The sequence below is a fragment of the Callithrix jacchus genome, chromosome 7 (assembly GCF_049354715.1).
Source record: "Callithrix jacchus isolate 240 chromosome 7, calJac240_pri, whole genome shotgun sequence".
Lineage (NCBI taxonomy): Eukaryota > Metazoa > Chordata > Mammalia > Primates > Cebidae > Callithrix > Callithrix jacchus.
The window spans coordinates 33,770,090-33,794,666 of record NC_133508.1 but is presented as its reverse complement, the minus strand read 5'-3'; the positions used below and the strand labels follow the sequence as shown (position 1 = coordinate 33,794,666).

At 40.0% G+C, this 24,577-nt stretch overlaps 1 protein-coding gene and 1 long non-coding RNA gene across 51 annotated transcripts in view; one reads left to right on the top strand and one right to left on the bottom strand.

The window, feature by feature from the left end:
* Positions 1-18,632, bottom strand: part of LOC118155299 (uncharacterized) — a 61,543-nt gene extending 42,911 nt beyond the window's left edge. For 2 of the 3 annotated variants that reach the window (XR_004745579.3, XR_013519669.1), the window contains exons 1-3: positions 18,455-18,628; positions 18,214-18,375; positions 11,605-11,751 (exon numbers count right to left, since the gene is read on the bottom strand). This is a non-coding gene — a long non-coding RNA (uncharacterized LOC118155299). Of the gene's footprint in view, positions 1-11,604; positions 11,752-18,213; positions 18,376-18,454 lie in introns of all 3 variants that reach the window. The other variant, XR_004745578.3, reaches the window with a different exon arrangement.
* PARD3 (par-3 family cell polarity regulator) overlaps positions 1-24,577 on the top strand; it is a 716,461-nt gene that overhangs the window by 646,330 nt on the left and 45,554 nt on the right. The gene's annotated exons all lie outside the window — the stretch shown is intronic.

The window sequence follows — 24,577 nt, the reverse complement described above, 5'->3', positions numbered from 1 at the left end:
AGAATTGCTTGAACTTGGGAGGCGGAGGTTACAGTGAGCCGAAAGTGCTTCACTGCACTCCAGCCTGGGTGACAGAACAAGACTCTGTCTCAAAAAAAAACACATTAGGCATTTTAACCGCAGTCCCACCTAAAGCATACCTGCTACCTGCACATGTGACCTTTCTCCTCTTTTGCTTTTTCCTAAAGGACATAGTTGAGAAACCTACTCTATTAAAACATGATGTGGTTCGGTTTGATGTATATTGTGATTATTTTATTTGCTTTTTACCTTGGACTCTGTCTTCCCCTTTCATAAAGCTGAATATGCATTTTGTGTATCTTTGCTGGATTCAAATTAGATCATTTCATTTCAGACAGATACAGCCAAGCATGTGGTATTTGGTATGAGTTACACGAAGAAAGTCAAGTTAGGATATGAACAAGTGAGTTCTGAGTTTCTTTTTAGTGAAGGGACATTTATTTATCTTGGATTGTTACAGTGATTTTCTGGACTGTTTTTCTGTAATTACCTTGATTAATACTTAAGTGGTATGTTTACATTTCGAGTTGATTTATATGAAGCTTTGCTTTTCCTCCACTGAAACACTCAGGTATCTCATGTTACCATGATGATAGAAACCATTCTCTGCTCCTTGCTTTCCCAATTGAAGAATGGCAGTTTATCCACGAGTGTTTGGAGAAGGAGCAGCATTCACACAGCAGAAATGTTCCACTGGAGGGCTGTCCTTCCAAAGCCCCTTGCTAGTTATAGATACCTCCACTTAGGGCCTCTGTGACCTGAAATAAATTTAAAAATACAGTCCCTAAACTCGTGTGTGTGTGTGTGTGTGTGTGTCTGCGCACACATGCACTGTAAATGAATCCCCTGTGTGCTGTTGCTGTGTTAGAAGAACAGGGAAAAATACTGATGTCTTTTCTCCCTATTTTAGTGTTTTCCCTTTGCTCTCTTCTCTCCTTTCCTCAGTTCCTGTGGGAGGTGAGGCATCTGGGGCAGGGTCTGTGTGTTTGCCTGGTGGTCTGGGTAAACTTGCCCAGGCTGTCAGCTATGACTCAGCATCAAGTCCTGACACTAATTCTTGTTTCCTGTCACATCCTAACCAAGTCATTTATCTTCTTGGAACCTCAATTCCATCACTGGTAAGGCGGTTATGATAATACACTGGGTCCTTGTTAAAGTCATGAAAGCATTCTATTAGGTGACCACTATGCAAATCATGGGAAGTTGAAATTATTATATCCATTACCACCAGATTATTTTTTCATTCTACCACAGAGCTTTCCTTCTTTCTTGCAGTTGACAAATAAGTATTTTTTTGTAGGTCCCAAACCCTGCTCCTAAAGGTTTGGCATCTCTGTAATGAATTTAATAGAGGGAGGACCAGTCTGTTCTCCATTGCGATTGTAAATTTTGAGAAGCCATTTTGTGAGGGGGATCCAGGAGGTTTACTTTCTTATCCCTGTTTTTCCTTGAGAGAAATTCTTACACTAAAGGTCAGTGTTTGTGAAACATGCTATCCCTCCTGCATTTCCTTTTTGCACAGGGACATTAAATGTCATTATTTTGCCTTGAAAAGATTAAAAAATGTTGGCACCCCCGTCTTTGTGGTCTGGTGCAAAGTGGCCCGTGGGCTGTTGACCAAGCTGATTTGGTCCCTGGAACGTCTTGACCTAAATTCATCTTTTCTTTTGCTGCTGAAATTTTAGGATTTCCACTTGCCAAAACTGGATTTATGAATAAAAGAAACCAACTTTGCTGTAGGTAATTATGTCAGAGGCAAGTTCATCGATGTCAGTGTTCATTTTATTAGAGAAAGCTTAGCTTATTCACAGTGCCTCTTTTATCCCCTTGTCTCTAATAAATGCATGATTTTCAGAGATTTGCAGCCAAATATGTATTATTCCAATTAGGTCACTTTTGTCAAACATAAACCTTTCCTGTGTCTGTGTTATTTTTTTTACAGCCAAGTCAGTAGAAAATACTTATGCGGATATTGATATGTATATTTTAGGTTATGTTGTCCTACACTAGTACGTCTCAGGACCAGTGATGGTAATTTGTGTCAATAACTTTATAAGGCCAGAAGCACTTGAAGAAATTAGAACGGCTGAGGGCTAGAAGTCCGCAGCAGGGAAAAGAATCGCACATGCAGCAGATTAACGGGAAAGGGCCAAGGAAAGCGAGGACCCCCACTTTCTGGTGTCTGTCTGGTAACTGGAAGGGCGGAAATAAGCAGTTTGCAGGCACCAGTCTTTAAAGCGCCTGTGATGTTCTCTCGACTGGCGTGGGCTTCCTGCCCTTTCAAGGGAACTCCTTGATCATGCATTCTACTAAAAATGAGGCAGCCTTGGAAAGCGAGTCTTACGTTCTAATTGCCCAGTGGGCTGAGGTTTGGGGACAATAAGTGGATATCAAGGAAAGGTCAGACTTGAAAGCTGGCAACCCAGTGAGCAGACCAAATCGGAGAGAACGAAGAATGACTTCTTCGTCTTCTTAATTACTTTGTCTAAGGTAGAGGTTTCTTTCTTAAACATTTGAAATCTGGTTGATGAATACTTGTCAAACTGATTTGGGGGGTATTTGTCTAATCTTTTATCTTTTCCCATCAGATCATGAATGAAAATCAAAGCTCTGACAGAGGGTTGCTCCCAGCGGAAAAAAATAATAGCACAGAGCTGCATAGGGAGACGAGGAGGGGCTGGAAAAGACATGGGGTCAGAGCAGTGCACAGCACATGGGCTATTTGTTGTGAGTACCTTCCACATCTGCTGGGCTATGGTGCAATTAGGAATATTTTCATAATTTTTAAATGTTAGATATCCTTTTGCTCTTTCTTGCCTTCAGCATGCCTGTATATGTTAGCCTTAAATTTTAAGACCAAGACATTTATAATAAAGGCAAAATAGTAGCATAGGTCCCTTCAATGAGAGGGTAAATAATCCCATCCAAACCAACACAGACCCCTACACTGACATACAAATACATACAACACAGCACACACACCTGACACGCACATGCACACACACACCTCTTCTTCTAAAGAAGGACTTTAAAGAGAAGAACACTCTTGATTTTGCAAATTACAAATCACTTTCCACTGACAATTTTGTAACCAAGGAAAGCCCTGGGATTCAGTGGCTTTGTCATTTAGGGTTTTACCATTGACTGACTTTCATCTCTAGAGCACAGCCTTGCTTACTCCTTTGCAAGATATATTTCCTGTTTTGAAGTGTAGTCATTTTCTGATCTGATTACACTAGACTTTCGAAAACCTAAGTCTCTTACCCCAGAAGTCCAGGCCTCTTTCTAACGGTGCTGGAGAGAATGATTGGCACGCTGAGATCAGGGAGTGGAGATTGCGGAGAAGGTACAGGTGGCAGGAACTGCCCCAGAGACAAAGGCAACACCACTGGGGCCATTATTTTGGTTGGAAATGCGTAAGAACACAGTTCCTCAAAGTGGAAACGATAAACACATTATCTACTTCCACCATCAGCTAATTGAGGCTGTCTCTCAATAAACAAGTAGATTTTCTGCTAACAAGCACATCTGTCCCAACTTTAATCTCCTGTGCTTTTCTGCCCTGTCCCCATTTTATATATACTCATTCCAATTTTTCTTAATAATGTTCCATATTAGTCAGACTTAAAGTTCCCTTGTTTTGCATCCTCTTGGCTTAGAAGTTGGTGACTGCTGTTCATTGCAAGACAGTTTTTGAAATTGAAATGAAAATTAAACTGATTTAACTATTCATTTTCTTGGCTCTAATACATCAAAGAAGGGAGCCCATATGCATACAAGGCATAGTAATTTTAGCAGCATGAAAATCGCCTCCTTTTTTTTTATTACACCTTATGGTAAAATCATGTCAAATTAGAATGATCACTTTAAGTTCAAAAATATGAAATAAAGTTTTAGAGAAACATATTTGCTAAACAATTTACCTACTAATTTATCTGTTTGTGGATTGTTCTCAGTGTGTGAAGAGTGCTCAGTGACTGAAGTCACCCTTTGAAAATTGTCTTAATTCAGTAAGAGGAAAAGAGAATGTATGAATATGATGCGAGTCGTTTAGAAACATAAACAACTATTCTGTTTGCAATATAAGAGGGTTTGAATAAAGCGACATGTGGGATTTAACACTTAAATTGTTCATATAATTTTACTTTAAAATTCTCAATTATCCCATAAAACTGATTGTTTTAAACTCCCTTTCCAATATCTCCTATAATATTCACTCTGTATTTCCTTCTAATACAAGGGAAAGTAGTGGCTTTATTAGCCTTTTTAAAATCCAGAACATTCATTTATTATAAATCATCTGATACTTGAATGTCTAAATAAAATATCCCATTGCTTGCCTAAGGAATATTTTTCCCCAGGTGAAAATATATTTTACTTTATGTGACTGTGATGATAAAATTGCTTAAGTATACTTTTTGAATCAAAAATTCATGTAGACAATTTAAATGTGCAAGTTTACGATCCAGTCTCTGGGGCCCCTCCACTGGCATATGGAAGCACATTTAAGTTTGTTTTTAATTTCCTTTATGGCTGGCATGGTTTCTTTGGTTCTGACACAGGCATAAGCACACACGTACACACACACTAGCAGAAAGCATAAACAGGGCTTTCCCAAGTTATTCAGGCGATTTTCTGAATGAGTTGCAAAACTGAAATTAATATCTGTCTTTAGAGTCTTCAAGGACAAAAGCCCATCATCTGCCAGCCCTGCTCGATGCTTAGCTCTCCATGAAGTTAATGTGGGTTTTGTGTATATAAAGAAATGATTATTTTTTACCATGTGTGGTTAAATCCCATAATGGTCCACGTTCTGATTTAATTAGTTCTCATCATATAGCAGGATGCAGCCAGATAGATATAATTAATAATGATATTAGTAAAAACTTCCCCATTCTAGATACCAGGAGCTCCAGGTGTTAAAATAAGCATGCATATCATTTTAAAAATACAGTGAATTGGTCTTGAGAAGAAAAAGAAAATTCAGTGACTCTTAAATGAATTTTGAAGTGAATTGTATTATAAATAAAATACTTTAACATAAACTGTTTTTCCTGAGAGAACTGAAAACATAGTTTCCCATGATCAGCATCATTCTTTTTTTCCAATAAAATCATATATATATATACTAGTATAAATTCATCTTAAGGTCAAAGTTATATTTATTTATACTTAATATCAATCTTTGAGAATATTGAGGTACCCCTGTAGACTCACAGGATTCTGAGAAATGTTGTTTGAAAAATTTTCATTTACTGGTTAGAACCCAAGCTCCTTGATGATTTCTTCGCTTCATCTGCAACCTCAATTTCTTACCTGATACTGTCCCTTATAGGCCGGCTAGACAGGTGGCCTCACTGTGCACTAAGCGCCAGGGTTTCAGTGCTCCACATCCTCAATACTTTTTTTTTTTTAGATGGAGTCTTGCTCTGTCACCAGGCTGGCAAGGAGTGGTGTGATCTCGGCTCACTGCAGCCTCCACCTCCTGGGTTCAAGCAATTCTCCTGCCTCAGCCTCCCCAGTAGCTGGAACTACAGGTACATGCCACCATACCCAGCTAATTTTTGTATTTTTAGTAGAGATGGGGTTTCACCGTGTTGGTCAGGCTGGTCTTGAACTCCTGACCTCATGATCCACCTGCCTCGGTCTCCCAAAGTGCTGGTATTACAGGTGTGAGCCACCGTGCCTAGTCATGTCCCCAATATGGAATGCTCTTCCCCTCTTTCTTTTTCCTGATCTTCAAGGCATAATGCAAGCATTTCTTTTCTGTAGTGAATATAGCTTCATAATATCTCTTTCATTAGGATCCTTGGCTCTGTAAACTACTTACTTGCTTATATGTGTACATCTTATCTTCCCATCCAGATTGCAAGTGTCTTCAGTAAAAAGTAAGGGAAAAAATTTGCACTCTTCTCAAACTCAGCCTAGCACAGTACTCGTGCATATCATTGCTAATTCTTACTGAATGAATTTGTTATGGTAATATCTTTCCAAAAATCTGTTTTGAACCCCACTAGATTAGAGCACTTGGGTTTGTTCCTAGTTGGCCACATGTATGTTGAAGCACATTTTCCTAATGAAGCGTCGTTATGCTTGGTGACATCCCTGACACTGAGGTCTAACGGTCCATCCACCAGCCAGCACATGTGGCTTTCATGACCAATCATGTAACATACTAATATGAGGAAATCATCTCAGTTCTTGCCCTGGGGGTGCGGCAGTGTCTAGGTACAGCTCCCTTGGTGATAGGGACCTATGGTCTTGGGATTTAGCTGCAGAAAAACTCAAAACAGAGATGGGAGATGATAGCTAGAATTCCTGGGGCCACATTCACCAGTTAAACTTCTTCATTTGCCTTCGGTGTTTGGCTTGCCCAGGTGCTCTGATGTGGAAATTAAGGGCAGTGACTGGGTGGCTCATTCCGTAGCAGAGTGTGTGAGCTGGCTTTCCAAAAACTGGTAATGAGCTGCCCTTAGAGAGGCAGTCAAATCGGTGTCTTCCTCTTAGACAAGTGAGATTGATGGCTGGAATGTTAGAGGGTTTAATAAACACTTTTCCTAGCTTTGCCGTGGTGACATAAATGTGTGGTATATGTAAAAGTTGGTTTCTTCTATACTTCAGTTTACTCAAGAGGAAAATGATAGCATTCTTCATCTTAACAAGATTCCTGTAAAGTTGCATATATGAAAAATGGGCTGAGGGAGGAAAGAAGTTACAGTGTTTTCGTCAAGCCTGTGGATAAGTATTAAATGTGTTCTCAGATCATCGGATGTTTTTGTATGCAGCTCCCAAAGTTCACTCCTGCTCTCAACGCTTGATCCCCGTTGACAAACAAAACTGCATTTATTACAACCTGAACACCACAAATCCTGATACTATGGACGTGGTTTGCTTATTGCATGGCCTTGAAATATTCCAAGCTGAGGTTTGCCAATACTCTGTCTGATTATACAGGATGTGCAGTTGATTTCACAGTCAATCGGGAAGCCATGTTGCAAGACTGCAGGGATTTTAGGAAGGAGGAAGATACAACCCACACCCTCACAGAGGCTCAGATGTAGTTGTGAAAATAAGGCATCCATATGTGCAAAATTAATGCCTGCAATAGGGCTAGACGATTCCCGACTAATTAGTCATGCGGTAAACAAAGAAGTGCTTGAATTCAAAATTGGCAATATCTCTGATGTCTGAAGTGATTTGGAAGATTTCATAAAAGGATTTCCCAATGGAGTAGGATATAAAGTAGTAGCAGAGCTGGTAGTGATGAATATTTACTGTTTCTTATTTGTTTTCTCATTGTTCATATGTAATAATGAATACATTACTCATTACTTCTAATCAGTGAATATTGTTATGTAAATTTCACAGCAATTATCTGTACGTTTTTAGCAAGATATTTTAATTCCCATTTATGTCATTTCACTTGGGTGGGTTTTTTTTTTTTTTTTTGGTCACCAAATAATGACAAATCTCAGGAGATTTGTAACAGTATAAACTGACTTGTGCAATGAGTTGTGACATATAGCATGGGGGATCGGAGTCCTTGCTACTCAAAATGTGGTCCATGCCTCAGCATCACAGACTCTCACACCCCACCCCAGATGTGCTGAATCAGAATTTGCAAGATCCCTGAATAACACACATGCACATACATGGTAGAAATCACTCGTCTCAGATACTTGCATTAAGCATTTAGTGTTCCATTCTCATCCTTTTCTGTTGGAGCTTTTTACAAAATTGTGAAGGTGGTTGTTTAATCTCTATAGATACAGTTTTCTCTGAGCATGACACATTGTTTAGTAGAATGAAGTTTTATAGTACTATGGATTAGTGATTCTAGCCATAGTTAAAAGTTAAGTGAATACCTAAGCTATTTTCCCAGCCCTTGGAGTTTTTCAAAACTCAAGTCATGTTTTGGAAAATACTATTTTTCCTTTCATATCTAAGCCCATATGAATTCAATTTTGTGGGAAATTTAAGCCACATGTTTCTGATTCATTTACACTTAACCCTTGAGAAGGTTGTGTTACAATAGCAATTGCCTGTCCAAAAAAAATCTCTTTTTACTAAATCTTTCATAAGCGTAGAGAGATTGGGGAAGAGAGAAATAGGAAGAAGTCACTGAAAAGACCTAGAGAAGCTGGGATTTGGGTTGACAGCCCAAAGATCTCTTTGGGCTCCTGCAGAGATCTTATTCATATTTAGTGTTATCCAAACTCTGAATTTTTTTTTTTTTTTTTTTTTTTGAGACAGAGTTTTGTTCTTGTTGCCCAGGCTGGAGTGCAGTGGCTCCATCTTGGCTCACTGCAGCCTCCACCTCCTGGGTTCCAGCGATTCTCCTGCCTCAGCCTCCTGAGTAGCTGGGATTACAGGCATGCACCACCATGCCTGGCTGATTTTTGTATTTTTAGTAGAGACAGTTTTTCACCATATTGTCCAGGCTGGTCTTGAACACTTGACCTCAGGTGATACACCCACCTTGGCCTCCCAAAGTGCTGGGATTACAGGTGTGAGCCATGATGCCTGGCCTGAGAACTCTGAATGTTGATGCAGGACTGTGCAGATTCTATTTGTGAATAATTTATTTTGTATACATCTTAGGGAGGATGGGTGGAGTAGGACCATGTAGTTTCATGCACTGAAACAATGAACACGCTGCCGCAGCATTGTCAAACTCCATATTCTTACTAAACATACATTAACATTTTTCTCCCTTACTTCTACAGGTTAAATTAATATCACTTTGTGAAATTTTTTATTTTGGGCTCCTGCAGAGATCTTGTTCATATTTAGTATTATCTAAACTCTTAGCAATGTGAACAGAAGATGAGAGAATAAATTGCTGTACATGATGCTGCAAATGCCTCAATGGGTGATGAACTAAAAAAGGCAACCTTGATTATCTTTTTTGAGTGTTTCAGTTTGAGCTGATGTCTAACCAGGGAATGTAAAAAATCCATTAACCTTCTTTTTGCCTTTCAGTCAAGCTTGAGTTTTAGCTTGTCACATTATACATTCAATGATTGTATGGATATCATCTTTTTTTGATGGATGGATAGTGTGTATAAACATGTGTATACATACGAGAATATATGTCATGAATAAACAGTGAGTGTTTATGGTGTAGGAAAACAATGATCAAATTAATCATGTTTTCTATTTAGACATCTATTCCTAAATTTAGTGAGTTTGTTTAGATTAGGCGACCTGGCTTGATTACAGTTCCAAGTAGCCATTGGTAAATGAAAGAGCATTTGAATTCCGCGTCTAGCACATTATTCCAGGGAGCCAGCAAATACATATTCATATGACAGATGCACTAATCAAGGCTGAAGGTCTTACTTAAATATTTTAAAAAGCAACCTTGGCAGTAGAAGGCAAATAGAACTCTAGTCTAGATGGTGTTTTTGCCAGTTTTCCTCTTGCTGTGGGCTTTCTCATAATCCCCTTGTGTTGTGACATGGAATGTCTATAATCATGCCATGCCCTTTATCTAGAAAGAAGGCTTTTGTCCTCCTTCAGCTGCCTCTTTCCTTCAAGATCTACCCATGTCTGTCTGTGATCCTTCCCTGGGCCCCTCTGTCTAGGGTTAGTGTCTACAATCTGTGCTTCCCACACATTCTAGGCTTACCTCTGTCCTAATGTTTGTCACAGTGGTGTGTAATTAACTGTTCACATGCCAGTCTTCCCCAGGGTAATAACTGTTTTGTGCAGCTCTATCTCTACCACCTATCTCAGATTAGGCACTCAGTGAAGTTATTGAATGAATAGACCCATGACTGAAAAAGTATCCTAAGGGCCAGACATGGTAGCTCACACCTGTAATATTAATACTTTGGGAGGCTAAGGTGGGAGGATTGCTTGACCCCAGAGTTCTAGACCAGCCTGGGCAACACAGCAAGACCAATCTCTACAAGGAATTTTAAAATTAGCTGAGCATGGTGGTGTGCACCTGTAGTCGCAGCTACTTGGGAAGCTGAAGCAGTAGGATCTTTTGAGCCCAAAAGTTGGAGGCTGCAGTGGGCTGTGATTTCACCACTGGACTCCAGCCTGGGCAACAGAGTGAGACAGACCCTATCTCAAAAATAGCAACAACAAAAGTGTCCTAAATTAGCTCTGAAAAGTCATAAACGTCTGATGATGTCAAACTTGAGTTTGTGGATTGAGTTTGTTAAGGATTCTGCAATGTCACACAGAAGCTGAGCCTTGCTTCTCTGATTATAATCTGGGCTCCTCTTTGCTGGGCACCCTGCAGATACATACTGCAGGACAGTGGAGGCTGTGTAAGAGAAGCTGGTGGCCCACTATGGCCATTATTCTTAGAGAACCCCAGGCAGAGGTATTCAGGGAGCCTTCATTCAGTTGTCGGAGTTTAATGCGGTAATGCCTTAACTGTGGTTTCCTCGAGTCTGTGCATGCCGTCCTTCACGCCATTCTTCAGGCTGTTGAAACTATATCCCAGTTTCAAAGACTTTCACAGATGACGTCTTCATAGTTTCCTTCTCTAATCTGTTCCATCATGAGTTGAATAAGTCTTGCTGTCAGAAAGGCATTCTTTTTCTCTCCTATAAATCCCCAAATGCCCATTTTTCTCCATTTGGTCCCTAGAAGTGAGGAGGAACAGCTGACCACCTCAAAGTTTTCTCCTCTGTCCATCCCCTTGGCTCATGTATCATACCCTTAGGGTTTTCAAGTTTCTCATTATATTTGTCAGTAAAACCAAGAGTTGAACTTTCAACTCCAAGTTTACCACCAGAACATCCAGCTTCTTTTGTCATCTCCTGCTCTCCTGTGTGTCTTCTCCCAGGCTACCTTTCTGTTTCCTTTTGTCACCATCATGGAAAACGGAGCTTATTTGTGTACTATGCTCTACCTTTTATCTTGTGCAATTGTAAGCATCTTGAGAGTAAAGGTTGCACAAATCTTTGTATTTCTGGCAATGCACAGCACATAGAAATTGAATTTCCTAGCAGCTGTTCCTGTTCTTTGATATACCTAGCCCTAGTTTTTCTGAAATTGATCAAGAAATGTAGCTGATAAACTTAATTTCTACTCAAAGGGGAAAGTGTGTACTGTATACAGAAGACGCATTTTAGATAGAAAAGCTCAGCACCACAATTTAACGTGCAAAAGCAATATGCAGAGCAGAGAAAATTCTGTAGTCTACATTTGAGAGCTCTTTATTAGTCAACAAGCCAGCAGATACTTGTAGGTAGCGTTGGTGCCATCCAGTATAGAAAGCGGATTTGTTGGTATTACACATAATTAGGAGGCAGGAACATCAATAATTACTGTGAGAGGATTTTGTATGGCATAATTAATGCCCTCAAACTATTTAGAAATTCTTAGATGAAGGAAAATACAGAAGTGGGAATTTTGGTGTTGAAAAGACAAAGGCAAACTGTGTTTGAAAGATGTTACCAAACGTCATGTTTTATGAGCACAGATTGGCAAAACATCAGGACACAGCTGTTGATTATAGCTGCTCTTTTCAGTAACCACCTCGGAACCAATGAACCCTGTCCAGGGAGAGCCTGTCAGGACAACATCAGAGCACAGCTCCTCGCCCTCCCGATGACTTACCAGGTCGCACGCCTGCCCTAGAGAGGCCCACCAGTGTCTTAGGAAGTATTCGCTAAATGGAATCACGTAGCAGTGTGTGGGTTTGAATATCAAAATCACGCTTTGGCAAAACATGTTGGCATTGCTCATCAACAGGCTCTCAGTTCTCTGGATTTAAGGCAAAAAACAAAAAATCAGAAAGTCATTTTAAAATTAGTGTTTACCATGACATGTTTTTTTACTAAGGTAATTTTGTAAAAAAACCGCCTTTTTAAATCAGAGTTTGCAGCAAGGGAGTGATCTAGGCTTTCTTATCAAATATGAAACTACCACTAAATAACTATTTCTGAAACTTCATGTAGTTTCTCATATATTAAATTATTAACATTTCTGTTGGAGGAGGCATTTTTTATAAAATATTTAAACTTCACATCTCAGAACACTATTTCGGCAACAGATACCAAAGCTATAAAATGAAGATGGAGCACGTGTTACCATTCTATCAAATATTCAGCCTTTTCATTAAGAAAAAAAAAACAGATCCAGCCATTACTAGTGGCATGACCTTTGCTCAAAAAAATCCGTGTTTCAACATGTGACTCCTGCATCCCTGGGAACATGAAGGCCAAAGGTCACCCTTTTTTTTTGTTCATGGTAGTACCTGATTTGGGGACATAGGGTCAGTGGATATTTCAATTAGTATCAAGAGTTAATTATTGTATCAAAGGACACAAATGAGCTATCAAAATAATTAAATTAGAAAACAAATGAGAAATTAAATGCATCTTATAAAATGGCCTTCCATTCCTGGAGACATGTTCAAGCATAAACAAGTTATTCTGGCTGAAGTAGAATAAGCTTAGCATATATCAAAGAAAAAACTACCCTTAAGCAAAACATTTTTCTATTTTATTTGATTCTGCTTTCAATGTGCTTTCTCACTTTTTTTTTCATTTAAGATGTTCTTTCTTACATATACCTGAAGTTGCCATTTTCTACTGCTAACTGTAGAAATAATTTCAGGACTTGAGGGTTTTGAGTTTTTTTTTTTTTTTTTTTTTTTTTTTAATGTTTCATCTTTCTTCAGAGAAGGAAAAAGTTTTGTCATGTATGGAGCACCTTTTCACAAAAGCCACTCAGTGCTGTTCCTAGTGTAGACTGTCGTAGGAAAAGGCATTGCTGGAAGGCTAATTGTGCATTGTGTAGCATGCAGTCTAGCGCAGTAACCCACCACACCCCAAATGCACATGCTGGCAGACTCGTGCAACCATGGTTGATGTTCATAGTGACCCTGAGGTGTTCTGTGTAATTCTGAGCTAAGGATACTTTATTACAGTCAGACTTTTTAGAGGTGAGGTCTGTATAATACTTATTAGTGAATAACGTCTAATTGGCTATAGTGGATAAGTGGGAGATTTCCTTGACGGGTTATTGCCTCAGACACACAGACCCAGGCCCATAAGCAGCAGAAAATCCAAGCTAAACGCTGTAGCAGGTATAAATCTTTAGTTGTCCACCAGGTTTACATCATGACTGCAAAGACAAATTGGTCATGCGTCTTTTATTTGTTCTCACAAATCACCTCCTTAACTAGTGTGATAGTTTTGTTTGCAAATAGTGACTCCAACAGAGTATATGGTTTCAGTTAGAATATTCAGCATGTTGATGCTGAATTGTGCCAGCCACCTTTCCTTAAGGAGGAATGGAGGAAAAAACATACCTTAAACCATCTTTAAGGTTTATGTTTAGTTGGTGTTCTTAAAAAAGAAGTATTTAAGGAGAATTATAGGTTGGCTGTTGTGTGTGTTGAGGGGGTGCTTGTCTGGTGTTCTGTGAGTGGACACTCATCCTGGAGGAAGGAAGTGGCCTCAGGCTTCCCAGCCAGGGTACATGGGTGTAGAGTCCTTTCTGAGCTGCTACTTTTTTTTTTTTTTTTTTAAGACAGATCTTACTCTGTTATCCAGGCTGGAGTGAAGTGGCATAGTCATAGTTCACTTTAGGCTTAAACTCCTGGACTCAAGCAATTGCTCCCCACCTTCTTATCCTCCTGAGTAGTTGGGACTATAGGCACACCACTATGTCCCAGCTAATTAAAAAAAAATATATATATATATACATATATATATATATATATATATATATATATATATATATATATGTATTTTGTAGAGGCAGTATCTCACTATGTTACCCAGGTTAGTCTTGAACTCCTGGTGTCAAGCAATCTTCTTGCCTTGGCTTCCCATAGAGCTGGGATTACATGTGTGAGCCATCTCATGTAGGCCTGAGCTCTTTTTAATGCAAGTGAGATTTGTGGTGTTTGCTGCTGTTAGGGTCAAATGGAATTTTGCCTTGAGACTCAGGGAAAGAATTAACATCAATCGAGACTTAAGAAAGCATAGTCCATGCTTTGGAGCACACCAAGCTCTATTGCTGAATTTAATTTTGTTTTCTAATTAATTTTCTCCAACAGAACAACTGTTTCAAAGCTTCATATTTTATCAGCAAGAAAGTACTTCATATCTGTAAGTCCAGCTCACTCAATTTGAGGGAAGCTTTAGGGAAGGAAATAAACAAGTGACTGATTTTAAAAACAGAATAGTGACAGCATTTAACCAATATAGGGATAACAGAGATAGAGGAAAGTTAGGAGAGAAAGATGAATCTTTCTTGTATGTGTATGTTTCAAAATGTTGTCAGCATATTCAGGTGAAACACTCACCAGGCAATTAGAATAAGTGATGTGGTTTTTAGATGAGAATATAGAGCTGGGGAGGTAGATTTTGCTGCATGAAAATGATCATTGATATGGGCTATACCAGCCAATTAATGGGAATGGAGCAAACGAATAGACATAAAAGATGAGCAGTAGTTTGCCTAACTCCTCAACAATCATGGAGAATGAACATTTTAGTCAACAGAGGAGAGTCAGCAGGGTGCCCGTTAGAGGACACTTTGCTTCCTTGTGGGGCCCTTGTAGCCTATCAGGTCAAATTTGTGTGGGGTTTCCTTACTAGTCATTTCCATGTATTTCACACAGTCAGAATTCAGGTGAATGCAGCAAGATTAATTCAATCAAGTGACACTGTGTTCTTCTTCCCAGCACATGACACAATTCTAGTTGATTTATTAGCACAGTTGTTCTGTGAGGACAGGAAACATACGTCTTCTAGCGATCACTTTTTGCGTAACACATGGCATAGTAGGCACTGCCAAAACGCATGTAATAACACGAGTATGTGTGTGTACATACTCACATGTGTATGTGTATGTGACACAGGATTTTTTTAAACTCCTTAGCTTGGCTATGTCCAGGTTCTTGTCTCAAGACCAGGAAAAATTAAGCATGTGGATATCAAAGATTGAGTGGAATATAATTTATTAAATGAAAAGGAAAGCTCTCAGCAAAAAGACAGGTCCTGAAAGCAGGTTGCCAGTTGCCTCGCTTTCCAGTAGAATACAAGAGCTTCTATATATCCAAGCTGTTGGGCTGGGTTCCCTATTTGTATAAGGCATGAATTCCTGGTGGCTTCAACCCTTCCCCTCAGTGTGCACATTGGTCCTTAGTCTGCTGGTAGCATGTTCAGGCAAGCTCCCCGTGCAGGTCGCCTTATCTGCACAAAACGTCTGGTATGAACCCTTGTGGGGCAGGTCGGAGATTCTTCAGGGACCCTCTTCTACCTGCCTACGAGAGTTCTCTTCTCCTGCCTCTATCATATGTACATATATGTCATGTGTTTCCAACTACAATGACTATATTTTATTCATATTTGTATTTCTTATAGGCATAACACTAATATTACTGACAAAGCAGGTTCCACCAAAATGGGCTCTTTCCCTGATTGGTGCTTCAGGGCTAATACCCAAAACAGAAAGTGAGTGTCAAGCAATGCAGGCTTTAATTTGATGGCCATGGAATTGTGGAGTGGGAGCTTGGCTCACAGACCAGCTTCTCAGCTCACGAAAGCCAGGAAGTCACAGATACAGAGCATCTTTAATGAATGGGTTGGGCACTAAAAGCAAAGGAAGGAATATTCATGTCTTGAAATGAATGGAGAACTTCTTGGAACCAGAGTTGCCACTTTCCTTTTTGTTCTTTTCCAGTTATTGTCATAGTGATTGTCAACTGTCATGGTGCTGGTGGGAGTGTCATTTAGCATGGAAGTTAGATTACAATGAAAGTAGAGGTTCCTTAGAGGTCAACTGAGCCACCATCTTTGGATTTCCACCAGTCTTAGCCAGTTTGGTTATGAGGGGAATTTTTGTCTTCAGGCATCCTGTTTCCTAAAGTAAAGCAGGATTAAGGCAGGTAGAGATTTACCTAGGTCATGTAGGCATTACACTGGGTAACAGTGTGACGTTTACTCTACACTGTAAAAATAGTTGAATTACTTCATTCTTTACTCTCTTGGCATCGAATTTCAGTTGAGCACTTTCTTCCCAGTCACTCTCCTCCTCATTTTATGTTCATTCTAACTTGATTCTCTCCTTCTTTCTTTTTTTTTTTTGAGATAGGGTCTCACTCTGTTGCCCAGCCTGGAGTGCAGTGGCATAGTCTTGGCTTACTGCAGTCTCAACCTCCTGGGCTCAAGTGATCTTCCCACCTCAGCCTCCTAAGTTTCTGGGACTACAGGTGTGCACTGCCATGCCTGGCTAATTTTAAAAAATTCTTTTTGTGGAGACAAGGTATCACTATAATGCCCAGGCTGGTCTCAAACTTCTGGGCTCAAGCAGTCCTTGTACTTGAGCAGTCTCTCAAAGTGCTGGGATTATAGACATGAGCCACCACACCTGGCCTTGAGTCTCTCTTCTAACTATAATTCTTTCTAGTGGGCACTGGCCTAAAACTTAACCTCATATATGATGATTAAGTCTTTCTCCACATGCTCCCTCAGTTAGATCTAGGTACTAGAAATAGGTTCCAAAGGCACTTCACTCCTTTTCAGATGAGGTTGTGGTAAGTTAATGGCGATACTGTCCTTTAGTCCAGTTGTTAATAACTGCATACCGTGAACAGTCAAAGTTTGCATGTTGGTACGAAGTCTGGAGATGTGCACCATTGTTCTCTTGCTTTATTTTTCCATTGGAAAGCAATTGCTTTGAACACCAAAAAAAAAATTACAGAAGATTATACCTTTTTAAGGCAATCTCTGCATCTTGTTTAGTTCAGGAACAGTCTATAAAATGTAGTGTGACTTGCACAGCAATTATTCACTGTGTTGGATCTAATTTAAGAATGTTTCAATTGCCCATTATTTTAGCACATTTTAAAGAATGTAATCAACAGCAATGTTGAAACTAAAGTTCTCTTGAAGGCTGATGTGTTGGTGCCTACTGATTGTACAAAGCTGTATCCTGTCTCTTGAGTGTCAGTGCTTAGAGGACGTTGAGATCAATCTGCTTCGTTAACTGAAGCCTCATTAGTTCTGCTTGAGTGTGTAATGTGCTCAATACAGTGAATCATCCTAATAACCAAAACTTACTACTTTTAAGAATCAAAGTTTTTCCCTATGTTTAGGATTTAATGATTCCCTGCCTTCTTAATAATGCATTCAAATGATCATTGAACCTTACTTTATAGTGCTAGGCCATCTATTTGCATTGTTGCATTGATTATTTTATTGAGTTAATAAGACATAAGGAACTGGTTGCCCCTATATTAAATAACTCCAAAATGTTAAAATATTTTAGTCTGTTTTTGTAATATTCTGTCTACTTTCTCTCTAGTCCTCTATGATTTTTCAGTTCTACCCATGCACCCTTGATGCTATTAACATGCTTATTTAAACATAAGCTCCTGGGTGAAGGTGTTAAGATAACTGCCCTCCACACAGAACCCACTGCTCATATGGAGGTATATCGTGCAGTCATGAAAAGTGTGCACCATGTTGAATTCCAACTCTGCTTCCTACTAGCTATTGGTCTTGGGCAAGTTACTCACACTTTCAATCTCTCTCAGTTAACCTCATCTATAAAATGGCCATAATAGTACTCACCTACTAGAATGATTGTGATGCCCAAGTGCCTAGAATAGGACCTCGTGTATAGAAAGTGCTAAATAGCTATGTTAGCTTTGTGTGTTGCAGATACACTAATGGATAAGGATTTTGTTGAAACTGTCTTTTAGTTCAGAGAACTTCTGATTTTGACCAGCCATATTCCAGCTTTCGGACTTCCTAGTTGCCTAGATGTAAGAAGCTGGAACATTTGCTATTCAGATTATCATATCTCCCACATTTTTTTGATTATCTCATCATTTCCTGGGAGTTACAGGGATGTAAAATGAATAAACTTAGCCTTCTTTCTACCTATGCGATTTAATGGGTAGTTATCCTAAGGCCGAGGGAAAGAGTTATTTGCACATCTGCCTGAGTGCACACACTATTGACTTGTGAATAACTACCATAAACCACAGCATTGAGTGCTTCTCCTACTTACACCAACTCATTTACTACTCAACAGCCCATGTGTAGCTGTAGAAGCTAAAAAGAATACTTATAACCTCCTCCAGGTCTTCAGCAAATCAGTGACAAAGCAGAATCTAAAACCTAGGTCTTCCCAAAACTTTAGAATGAACTAGATTCTTGCCTCCCCTCCCCTTAAAAGAACATGCAACTGTTTGTACAACACCTTTTGCTGTAGTTCTAGTTGAAAGGAATTGTTTATTCACTGGTAAGTGAATACATTTCATAGTTGAATCTCTGTAGTTGTTCAGTTCTATAAATTCTTTTTTTGTTTTTCAAGACTTGAGAACGCAAAATGCTGCAATTCAGTCTTCATCCTTGGAAGTATCTGGTGGAAAGATAACGGCCAGCATCAATATCTCCAAATTCTCACTTGTCCCAAAGCCTTTCAATCTCATTTCTCTTACCCATCTTTGATAGGTTCAAGGGCTATGCTGTCCACTGTGGAAGCCACCAGCCACATTTGGCTCTTTAACTTTCAATGAATTACAATTAAATAAATGTAAGAATTCATTTCTTTGTTGAATTAGCCAACATCAAGTGCTTAATAGCCCCTTGTAGCTAGTGGCAACCATAGTAACAAGTGATTCGGAACACTTCCATCATGGCAGATGGTTCTGTTGGACAGCGTTCTAGGAGAATCATCACAGAGGCAGTTGCCACATCCACACTCTTTATCACTAGCCAGGGCTTGGAACCCGGTTTCTTACAGGTGGGCTGTAAGTCTTCCCCTTGCCTTTCAGAATGAAGCCGAACTGACCCAGTCAGGCCTGGGCAGCAGTTGCTTCTTTATGTCTCCGGGGCTCCACCCTGCATCTTGCTTAGCTTTCATCCTGGCCTTAACCACATGGGCAATATGAGATGGGAAAGAATAGTGAATCAAACACACAGAAGCTATTCAAGAAAACTGTGGGAGTGAAGATGCCAAAGAGAGAAGAAATGGAGAGAGATGGCGTCAGAAGATTCTAGGTTCTTCAGTGCTTCCAATAAAAGTTGTTTCCTACCTCATGGGTCTAATTTGCCTTCTCTCTTGCTCTCTCTCTCTCTCTCTCTCTCTCTCTCTCTCTCTCTCTCTCTCTCTCTCTCTGTCTTTTTGGAGAGACAAGGTCTCGCCTCATTGCCCAGGCTGGTTTCAAACTGTGGGCTTCAAGAGATCCTCCTGCCTCAGGCTCCCAAAGTGCTGGGATTACAGCATGAGTTACCTTACATTGTCAGGCTTTGGAATTGTCTGAGTAGGCTGACATCAGCAATGTTTAAAGAGAATGAGGTGGAATAAATAGAAAATGTTGGAGTATGTTGGATATAGAAATGGGTTTATTTCATAATCTGTTGCAGTTTTATATTTATGTACCTTTGTACTGGTTGCTACATGAAATGTCACTTTTATTGTAGGTTGTGGTCAAAGTTTGAAAAATACTGGGTTAGAATTGTAGTTAACACAATAAACAATTCTTTTTCTAATTTCCCAACATCTCTTTCCATTACAGTGTTATACTTGCTCTGTCATATGGTTTATGTCACCCTTTTATGTGTATCAGAACCATGAAAACCAAGTGCTTCATTTGGGTATGTGTCATTGGGAATAGGGAACCCTCTGTAGGAAGCAGATGATGGTTTCAGATTTTAAATGTGAGTCACAAGTTTGGTAGCAGAATCACACACAAAACCATTTTATTGTGAAATCTGCAGATTTGGGAATAAGGAATCCTTTCTAGTTAGTTTTATGGGACAAATAATTGTACATGGACTCATGATGTTCTGTGTCAGGAAGTGCAGAGAGAGAATATAAATACTTGTAAAAGAAGAGAAAATGGGAGAAAAAGGTGCCTATGGCTGGACAGTGTAGATCACAGGTCCTTATTCATTCGAGTTCATGGGGCGCTTACTCATCTGACACTGGCATCAGGGCTAAGGAAACAAAGATGAATATGACTGGCTCCCTGCCCTCCAAATCTGACTTCCTAATTCCAGAGAGGTAAGTCCGGTAAACAAACAGCTCCACCGCAGCATGAATCCAAGACAGCTGAGCACAGAGGGCACTCGGATGTGAGATGCATCTGACTCAGCCAGCAGAAGGATATTTTCATCCTTGGAACCTTGCCTTGTCCAAGCCAGGATCTCCTGCCCCCGCATCACCCGTGTCTTCCCGACCAAGCTTGCAAATTTCTGCCCTTGATAATGCGTGTTCTTTTGTACGTTTGCTGAGATCAGTGTACAGCTATTCTCAGGGTTTTAAAGCAGATATAAAATGAGATTTTTACAATGCAGTTTGGATCTTCTCCTATACTAATCATGTTCATGATTCAGCACAGGTTTTTACATGTTGCATTCATACTCAAGGGCTGGGCTTTTCCTCCTGTTTTCCACTGAAAGAATGTCAACAGGAATGAATTGTGTGGGAGGGGCCTTCATGCTTACCTTTTTTCCTCACTTGGGCATTTATAGTAAGATTAAATGTGCAGAAGCTGTTCTTTCTTTCCTTTCATATAGACCAAAGAAACAAGGAATTTACTTAGTGTCTGAGCAGTGGTTTGGTCTAATGAGAAGAGCATGGAAGCTGCAGGGGCCTGGCTGAGCTCTGGGAGGCTGCTTCTCAAAGTTGGGTCAACCAATGCCAGCAGCCACACTCCTAGTGAGGGCTTGACTTGGGGTACAATGAGGAATTTTCTCATGCAAGTGAAGTGGTGAGTCTTGTCCATGGCTTCTGAGTTTTCCTGTGGGAGAACTTGCAAACAAACCCTTTCCTTTTAAGTCCTTACCTCCTATTGACCATTTTGTTCCAAGTTAAAAAACTTAAAAATTACACCTATAGTTTGACCCTGAGCAGTCTCTTTATGAGCATTCGAATACTGGAAATTGTGATGTGCAGCAAAGTCCAGAACACTTGGCTGCTTTATAAAAATCTGAGAGTCATGGCCGGGCATGGCGACTCACACCTGAATTCTAGCATTTTGGGAGGCCAAGAAAGGAGGATCACTGAAGCACTGGAGTCTGAGACCTGCTTGGACAATGTAACAAGGCCCCATCTCAAAAAATATTAAACAATTAGTGACTTGTACCTGTGGTCCCAGCTACTTGGGAGGCCAAGGCAGGAAGATTGCTTGAGCTCAGAAGTTCAAGGTTACAGTGAGCTATGATTGCACCAGTGCACTCCACCCTGGGTGACAGTGAGATTCTTTCTCTAAAAAAAATAATAATCAGAAAGTCAGTCATCCAATTTAATACTCATCTGTGGCCTTGAGGTCACATGCCTTGCGTAGGCTTCCCACTTCCTGCTGAAAGTACTGTCTTAACATTATCAGAGTGGGAGCAGTTTCCAGGTCAGGTGGGAGCTGTGGCCCCTTGGACTGTGCTAAATAGCTATGTTTGTTGTACTGCTTTTGTACGTCAACTCGAGCCACAGGTTGTGCACAGGGAATGGGCTGTTGCATCTGCCTCCTGCCTCTGGATACGGTGGTCCCAGCATTACATCTCAATTCACAGAGCATCTCCTTGTGCCCATGGTCAGCACTGCTGCACTATGCTCCTTTCACTGACCCTGTGGCTACTGCCACGAGAGCAAAATAAAATTATATAAATATATATACTGCACACACACACACACACACACACACACGCACTTTTAGAAGTTTTGTGGTTTCTGAAGATGATGAAAAGGAAAAACAAACCGTGAAAAGCAACAATAGCCAAAGGTTCATCTTCTACCCTGACCTGTTACCTATCTTCAGAGGTACCCAGTACCTCCAATTCCCAAGTCTTTCTGGGGTTCTGCTGAACCAACGCTTAGCCGTTTACTGTATCCCTTCATGTAAGCTTAGGGTTCTGCATTTTCCAATATGCTAAGCTCTATCCATTAGCCTGACAGCTCCTAAAATCTTAACTTTCATTTGCAGTAGTCTCCTCTGTGATTCTTGTTATCTGAGTGATTTAAAAACTTTTTATATCTTTGTTGGCATTTTAGTGGGGTTTTAGAAGAGAGTCAAGGCTACATACTTGTGTTCAATCTGTCTTGTTTATTTGGACATCTCAGCAGCCTCTTTTTGGAGAATAATTAGTGCCCCGTCCAGAGACCCCTGGAACTACTTGGTACATCTTAAACCTGCTTTGCCTTCTCATGGGCTGATGGCTCAACCTGACTCCAAACTCAGCCCAAATTTAGGGAACCTATGGAAATGCCTGTGGCCTAGACTCTACCATTTCCTTAAGAAATGATCACTCCCTCCTATTTTCCCCAAAAACGTAAGTTAACTTTATCACTTAATGTCCTATTACTGTTACCTGACCATTGAGTCTATTCAGTGAACCATTGTCACACCTCTGTATTCTCAACAATTTACACAATGCCTGGCTTTTAATAGGTGCTTATAAATAACAATGATAATCGTCACTAAATTACAAAAATATGTTTATAGTAGTTCTAAGCCTCAATCAGTCTTCCCAGAAACATGCTCAGCCACAATCCATGAGTTTCAACACCTGGAGGTAGTTACTACACTGGCAGAAGAGGGGAAGGGATGGATGCATAGAAATAATCACTCGCTCTTGCTCTCGCTCTCGCTCTCGCTGTCTCTCTCTCTCTCTTTCTCTCTTTCTCCTTTCTCTCTCTTTCTCTCTCTCTCCTTCTCTTTTCTTTCTCTCTCTCTCTCTCTGTCCCCCCACCCCCCGCTCCATCTCATCGTGAGAGGTGGTATGTGAAAGATGAGGGCACCGTCTGGAGAGAAACAAAATCTTACATGAATGTGCTTTAGTCTTCTCAGGGCAAGTGTGACCTAGATATTCAGCAACTGGAATTATTTTAAACTGCTCACCTGTCTACTGTTGTTCCTTGTTGATGAGGAAAATCAGGTGATACTTATCTTAAAGATAAGGTGTTTGTATCCTTCCTTGCTCAGGATCCAAGCAGGCTTCATTCCAGGCATGTTAAGTGAGTCTGTTGCCAGGAGAGCTGCAGTGTCGGGGTTCACCATGACTACTAAATTTGGCTTTTCTTTTCGTTCAGACACATGGAGGAGAGAGTCTCACTTGTGTTTGCCCAACGCGTATTATTAGTATTATTATCATTTTACGTCTCTGCAGCTGTTTTCCTGGAAGCCTCACAGTATACTCTCCCGTCTCACAGGCCATCCTCACCACGATGCACATGATCATTGAATGGCAAAGTCTGTTTGTCAGAAAACTCTAATTGCTTCATATGTGAGAACATTAAACTGCAATAAATTTATGGACACAGCTGCTCCATTACTGGAGAACAAGTTTATCTCCTAATAAATTGATGTTTCTTTTTAGTGTCAACTGAAACCAAAATTTACACCCAAGGAATTGAACCTTAACATTAAATAATTACTTCAATGCCACTAGTGGTAAGAAAGGGTACTCACTACCCAATTCTAAAAAGGCTGGAGTGAGGGAAATAGTTTTTTCCTCTGTTAATTGTTTCTTGAAAGCATAATTGCACAAGGGCTTTAATTGAAATAGGAATAGGAGCTCTGCCCTTTTGCAGAAGATACTGTAAATAGTGTCATCATTTGGTATGAGTTACACCAGAAGGGAAAACACTAAAAGGCTTATGTATGTTGAAGGATAAGGGGGATAAAGAGGTTTGTTTTGGTGGTTTGCAGTTCCATTTAAGATAATGGACTAGATGCTTAAAATTCTCTGGACTTTGATGAATATTTAATTCATCTTTTCTACAAGACTTGAATTAGGCTGACTACGGATAAAGGCTTAGTGTGGACAATGGAATTATGTAAATTTGGCTTACTCTGAGGGGATCTGAATTTAAATGGCCAAAGGCTGTTTTGTTGTTGTTGTTCATTATAACTCAAATGTACGAATCTAGTAATACTGTACATTAAGGACTTCAATCGGCTCGTCGCATGTAAAATAAGAAATAGTAGTAGGTTTCTTTATATTCATATTATCCACTAAAGTTTATTATATATGTGTGTGTGTGTGTGCGAGAGAGTGCTCCCCTAATTCAAATGTGACACAGATTAAAAAGGTTCCTGGACAGGCACAGTTTCTGACACCTGTAATTTCAGCACTTTGAGAGGCCAAGTTGGGAGGATCACTTGAAGCCTCTTGGGAGGCTGAAGTGGGAGGATTGCCTTATCCCAGGAGTTTAAGGCTTCGGTGAGCTTTGATTGCATCAGTGTACTTCAGCCAAGGTGATAGAAGGAAACTCTGACTCAAAAAAAAAAGTTTGCCCCAATGTCTATGCATCAGGAAGACTTAGCAATTGAGGGTTAGAATATTAGCCAAGCTGAAGTAGCCCTGGGCAGGGACCTACACCTCTGTGTTGCTCCAAGTCAGCCATCTGCCTAGTTTATTAGCTTTGTCATGTCACTTGATCTTTCTGGGTCTCCATTTCCTCATCAGTAAAGCGAAGAGGTTGGTCCCGATTGTCACAAAGCTACCTTATCATTGGAATGCTCTTTAATTCTGTCACTCATTCCACATCTAATTAACACCGACATCTTACTTTTCTTTGCCCTTAAGCTTCCATTCAGTGCTATGTACAGTCTGTCTGA